We start from the raw sequence: 6,751 nt of genomic DNA, 5'->3' as shown, positions 1-6,751 counted from the left end.
TACTCCTTTCCATGGCTGGCTTTATGTGATACATCACCACTGTCAATGGCTACTTTCGGTCATCTCTCGGGAAAATGATCCAATGCCCTGTCACGGCACGGCTAATCGTCTGGAGGCATTACCCTTGTCAATGGTTTCATCTTATCCTCTCAGTGAAAATGATCAACGCACCCTGTCACGGCACGGCTATTCATCTGTCGGTTCTCGATCATGCTGGAATAGGATTTACTATCCTTTTGCGTCTGTCACTAACGCCCCGCAATCGCGAGTTTGGAGCTCGTCACAGTCATTCATTCATTGAATCCTACTCAGAATACCACAGACAAGGTTTAGACTTTCTGGATTCTCTTGAATGCCGCCATCATTCTAGCTTACACCACAAAGATTTTGATTAAGAGATCTACGAGATACTCATTCAGTCAAAGGTAGAACGGAAGTGGTTGTCAGGCACACGTTCATAGGGAATGATGATGATTGTCACGTTCATCACATTCAGATTGAAGTACGAATGAATATCTTAGAAGCGAAATAAGATGAATTGAATAGAAAACAGTAGTACTTTGCATTAATCTTTGAGGAACAGCAGAGCTCCACACCTTAATCTATGGAGTGTAGAAACTCTACCGTTAAAAATACATAAGTGAAAGTCCAAGCATGGCCGAGAGGCCAGCCCTCAAACGTGATCTAAGATAGCATACAACTGATCAAAGATGGTCAAAAAGACGTCTAATACAATAGTGAAAGGTCCTATTTATAATAAACTAGCCACTAGGGTTTACGGAAGTAAGTAATTGATGCATAAATCCACTTCCGGGGCCCACTTGATGTGTGCTTGGGCTGAGCTTGAGTGTTGCACGTGTAGAGGTCCTTCTTGGAGTTGAACGCCAGCTTTTGTGCCAGTTTGGGCGTTCAACTCTGGTTTTGGCTCATTTTCTGGCGCTGGACGCCAGATTTGGGCAGAAAGCTGGCGTTGAACGCCAGTTTACATCGTCTATTCTTGGCCAAAGTATGAACTATTATACATTGATGGAAAGCCCTGGATGTCTACTTTCCAACGCAATTAGAAGCGTGCCATTTCGAGTTTTGTAGCTCCAGAAAATTCACTTTGAGTGAAGGGAGGTCAGAATCCAACAGCATCAGCAGTCCTTCTTCAACCTCTGAATCTGATTTTTGCTCAAGTCCCTCAATTTCAGCCAGAAAATACCTGAAATCACAGAAAAATACACAAACTCATAGTAAAGTCCAGAAATGTGAATTTAACATAAAAACTAATGAAAACATCCCTCAAAGCAACTAGATCCTACTAAAAACATACTAAAAACAATGCCAAAAAGCGTATAAATTATCCGCTCATCACAACACCAAACTTAAATTGTTGCTTGTCCCCAAGCAACTGAAAATCAAGTAGGATAAAAAGAAGAGAATATACTATAAATTCCAAACTATCAATGAAACATAGCTCCAATCATATGAGCGGGACTTATAGCTTTTTGCCTCTTGAATAGTTTTGGCATCTCACTTTATCCATTGAGGTTCAGAATGATTGGCATCTATAGGAACTCAGAGTTCAGATAGTGTTATTGATTCTCCTAGTTCAGTATGATGATTCTTGAATACAGCTTCTTTATGAGTCTTGGCCGTGGCCCTAAGCACTTTGTTTTCCAGTATTACCACCGGATACATAAATGCCACAGACACATAATTGGGTGAACCTTTTCAGATTGTGACTCAGCTTTGCTAAAGTCCCCAATTAGAGGTGTCCAGGGTTCTTAAGCACACTCTTTTTTTGCTTTGGACCTTGACTTTAACCGCTCAGTCTCAAGTTTTCACTTGACACCTACACGCCACAAGCACATGGTTAGGGACAGCTTGGTTTAGCCGCTTAGACCAGGATTTTATTCCTTTAGGCCCTCCTATCCACTGATGCTCAAAGCCTTGGGATCCTTTTTATTGCCCTTGCCTTTTGGTTTTAAGGGTTACTGGCTTTTTGCTCTTGCCTCTTGGTTTTAAGAGCTTTTGGCTTTTTCTGCTTGCTTTTTCTTTCTATCTTTTTTTCGCCTATTTTTTTTTCTGCAAGCTCTGTTCTTTGCTGCTTTTTCTTGCTTCAAGAATCATTTTTATGATTTTTCAGATTATCAAATAACATGTCTCCTAGTCATCATTCTTTCAAGAGCCAACATATTTAACATTCTTAAACAACAACTTCAAAAGACATATGCACTGTTCAAGCATACATTCAGAAAACAAGAAGCATTGTCACCACATCAATATAATTAAACTAAGTTCAAGGATAAATTCGAAACTCATGTACTTCTTGTTCTTTTGAATTAAGACATTTTTCATTTAAGAGAGGTGATGGATTCATAGGACATTCATAACTTTAAGACATAGTTACTACTACTAATGATCATGTAATGAAGACACAAACATAGATAAGCACATAACATAGAAAACGAAAAACAGAAGAAATAAGAACAAGGAATGAATCCACCTTAGTGATGGTGGCGTTTCCTTCTTGAGGAACCAATGATGTCCTTGAGCTCTTCTATGTCTCTTCCTTGTCTTTGTTGCTCCTCCCTCATTGCTTTTTAATCTTCTCTTATTTCATGAAGCATGATGGAGTGCTCTTAATGTTCTACCCTTAGTTGTCCCATATTGGAACTCAATTCTCCTAAGGAGGTGTTGATTTGCTCCCAATAGTTTTGTGGAGGAAAGTGCATTTGAGACATCTCCGGGATCTCATGGTGATGAGCTTCATACGCCTCTTGAGCTCCATGAGTGGGCTCTCTTGCTTGCTCCATCTTTTTCTTAGTGATGGGCTTGTCCTCTTTAATGAGGATATCTCCCTCTATGTCAATCCCAGCCGAATTGCATAGGTGGCAAATGAGGTGAGGAAAGGCTAACCTTACCATAGTGGAGGACTTGTCAGCCACCTTGTAGAGTTCTTGAGGTATAATCTCATGAACTTCCACCTCTTCTCCAATCATGATGCTATGGATCATGATGGCCCGGTCTATAGTAACTTCAGACCGGTTGCTAGTGGGAATGATTGAGCATTGAATGAACTCCAACCATCCTCTAGCTATAGGCTTGAGGTCCAATCTTCTTAGTTGAACCGGCTTGCCTTTGGAGTCAATCTTCCATTGAGCTCCTTCCACGCATATGTCCATAAGGACTTGGTCCAACCTTTGATTAAAGTTGACCCTTCTAGTGTAGGGGTGTTCATCTCCTTGCATCATGGGCAAGTTAAACGCCAACCTCACATTCTTCGGACTAAAATCTAAGTATTTCCCCCGAACCATTGTAACATAGTTCTTTGGATCCGGGTTCTTACTTTGATCATGGTTCTTGGTGATCCATGCATTAGCATAGAACTCTTGAACCATTAGGATGCCGACTTGTTGGATGGGATTTGTTAGAACTTCCCAACCTCTTCTTTGAATTTCATGTCGGATCTCCGGATACTCATTTCTTTTCAGTTTGAAAGGGACCTCAGGGATCACCTTCTTCTTGGCCACAACATCATAGAAGTGGTCTTGATGGACTTTGGAGATGAATCTTTCCATCTTCCATGACTCAGATGTGGAAGCTTTTGTCTTCCCTTTCCCCTTTCTAGAGGATTCTCTGGTCTTAGGTGCCATCAATGGTAATGGAAAAACAAAAAGCTTATGCTTTTACCACACCAAACTTAGAATTTTGCTCGCCCTCGAGCAATAAAAGAAAGAATAGATGAAGAAGAAGAAGAAATGGAGGAGAGGGAGAGTGAGAAGTGTTTCGGCCAAGAAGGGTGTAGAGGGGTGTGTTGTGCGAATTTGATGAAGAATGGAGGGCTTTATATAGGGAAGGGAGGGGGGAAAGGTTTCGGCCATATGGGTGGGTTTGGGTGGAAAATTGGTTTTGAATTTTGAAAGTGGGTGGGGTTTATGAGGTAGGTTTATGGGGAAGAGTGGATGGATGTGAGTGGTGAAGAGATGATGGGGAAGAGTGATTGAGGTGATTGGTGAAGAGTTTTGGGGAAGAGTGTTTATGGGGTTGTGTGAAAGAGAGTGGTGAGAAGAAGTGAGTGGAGGTAAGTGGGGATCCTGTGGGGTCCACAGATCCTGAGATGATCCTGTGGGGTCCACAGATCCTGAGGTGTCAAGGCATTTACATCCCTGCACCAATTTAGGCATGCAAAATGCCCTTGTAAACAACTCTGGGCGTTCAGCACCAGGTTGGTGCCCATTTTGGGCGTTCAACGCCCATTTGTTGCCATTTCTGGCGTTGAACGCCAGAACCATGCTTATTCTGGGCGTTCAGCACCAGGATGCTGCCCATTTTGGGCGTTCAGCGCCAGAACCATGCTCTGTTCTGGCGTTGAACGCCAGGCAGATGCTCCTCCAGGGTGTGATTTTTCTTCTGCTATTTTTGACTCCGTTTTCAATTTTTATATTTATTTTGTGACTCCACATGATCATGAACCTAAGAAAACATGAAAAACAAGAATAATAGAGTTAGATAAATAAACATTGGGTTGCCTCCCAACAAGCGCTTCTTTAATGTTAATAGCTTGACAGTAGGCTCTCATGGAACCTCACAGATGTTCAGAGCATTGTTGAAACTCTCCAACACCAAACTTAGAGTTTGACTGTGGGGGCTTGGGTTGACTCTGCTTTGAGAGAAGCTTTTCATGCTTCCTCTCCATGGTTGCAGAGGGAGATCCTTGAGTTTTAAACACAAGGGAGTCCTCATTCCATTGAAGGACTAGTTCACCTCTGTCAACATCAATCACAGCTCTTGCTGTGGCCAGGAAAGGTCTTCCTAGGATGATGGATTCATCCTCTTCCTTTCCAGTATCCAGGACTATGAAATCAGCAGGGATGTAGAGGCCTTCAACCTTTACTAACACGTCCTCTACTTGTCCATATGCCTGTTTTCTTGAATTGTCTGCCATCTCTAATGAGATTTTAGCAGCTTGCACCCCATATATTCCCAGTTTCTCTATTACAGAGAGGGGCATGAGGTTTATTCCTGAACCAAGGTCACACAGAGCCTTAAAGATCATGGTGCCTATGGTACAAGGTATTATGAACTTTCCAGGATCCTGTCTCTTCTGAAGCAATGTCAGTTGATCCAGATCACTTAGTTCATTGATGAACAAGGGAGGTTCACCTTCCCAAGTATCAATGCTAAATAATTTGGCATTCAGCTTCATGATTGCACCAAGGAACTTGGCAGCTTGCTCTTCAGTAACATCCTCATTCTCTTTAGAAGAGGAATACTCATCAGAGCTCATGAAGGGCATAAGGAGGTTCAATGGAATCTCTATGGTCTCTAGATGAGCCTCAGAGTCCTTTGGTTCCTCAGAGGGAAGCTCCTTATTGGTCACTGGACGTCCCAGGAGGTCTTCCTCCTTGGGATTTACGTCCTCCTCTCCTTCTTTGGGTTCGGCCATGGTGCTTATGTCAATGGCCTTGCACTCTCCTTTTGGGTTCTCTTCTGTATTGCTTGGGAGAGTACTAGGAGGGATTTCAGTGATCCTCTTACTCAGCTGGCCCACTTGTGCTTCCAAATTTCTAATGGAAGACCTTGATTCATTCATGAAACTCACAGTGGCCTTGGACAGATCAGAGACTAAGTTTGCCAAATTAGAAGTATTTCGTTCAGAGTTCTCTGTCTGTTGCTGAGTGGATGATGGAAAAGGTTTATTATTGTTAAACCTGTTTCTTCTACCATTATTAAAGCCTTGTTGAGGCTTTTGATCCTTCCATGAGAAATTTGGATGATTTCTCCATGATGAGTTATAGGTGTTTCCATAAGGTTCACCTAAGTAATTCACCTCTGCTATTGCAGGGTTCTCAGGATCATAAGCTTCTTCTTCATAAGAAGCCTCTTGAGTACTGTTGGATGCAGCTTGCATTCCATTCAGACTCTGAGAAATCATATTGACTTGCTGAGTCAATACTTTGTTCTGAGCCAATATGGCATTCAGAGTATCAACTTCAAGAACTCCCTTCTTCATAGGCATCCCATTGTTCACAGGATTCCTTTCAGAAGTGTACATGAACTGGTTATTTGCAACCATGTCAATGAGTTCTTGAGCTTCTGCAGGCGTTTTCTTTAGGTGAATGGATCCACCTGCAGAAGTGTCCAATGACATCTTAGATAACTCAGACAGACCATCATAGAATATATCCAGAATGGTCCATTTTGAAAGCATGTCAGAAGGACACTTTTTGGTCAGTCCTTTGTATCTCTCCCAAGCTTCATAGAGGGATTCACCTTCTTTTTGTCTGAAGGTTTGAACATCCACTCTAAGCTTGCTCAGCTTTTGAGGAGGAAAGAACTTGGCTAGGAAAGCCTTGACCAGCTTATCCCAAGAGTTCAGGCTATCCTTAGGTTGAGAGTCCAACCATATTCTAGCTCTGTCTCTTACAGCAAAAGGGAAAAGCATGAGCCTGTAGACTTCAGGATCTACTCCATTAGTCTTTACAGTATCACATATCTGCAAGAATTCAGTTAAGAACTGAAAAGGATCTTCATATGGAAGTCCATGAAACTTGCAGTTCTGCTGCATCAGAGAAACTAATTGAGGTTTCAGCTCAAAGTTGTTTGCTCCAATGGCAGGAATGGAGATGCTTCTTCCATGTAAATTGGAATTTGGTGCAGTAAAATCACCAAGCATTCTCCTTGCATTGTTGTTGGGTTCGGCTGCCATCTCCTTTACTTGTTCGAAATTTTCAATCAAGTTATCTCTGGATTTAGCTTCTCT

General features: G+C 42.1%; 1 non-coding gene across 1 annotated transcript; it reads left to right on the top strand.

Moving 5' to 3' along the window:
• The first annotated feature begins 6,193 nt into the window (after positions 1-6,193).
• On the top strand, positions 6,194-6,301 carry LOC148570411 (small nucleolar RNA R71). The gene has a single exon (XR_015880462.1). It is a non-coding gene; the product is annotated as a small nucleolar RNA R71 (small nucleolar RNA).
• Positions 6,302-6,751: the final 450 nt, after the last annotated feature.

This window comes from Arachis ipaensis, chromosome B3 (assembly GCF_059453495.1).
Source record: "Arachis ipaensis isolate K30076 ecotype BB chromosome B3, ASM5945349v1, whole genome shotgun sequence".
Lineage (NCBI taxonomy): Eukaryota > Viridiplantae > Streptophyta > Magnoliopsida > Fabales > Fabaceae > Arachis > Arachis ipaensis.
This window is presented reverse-complemented; position numbering and strand designations above follow the sequence as displayed.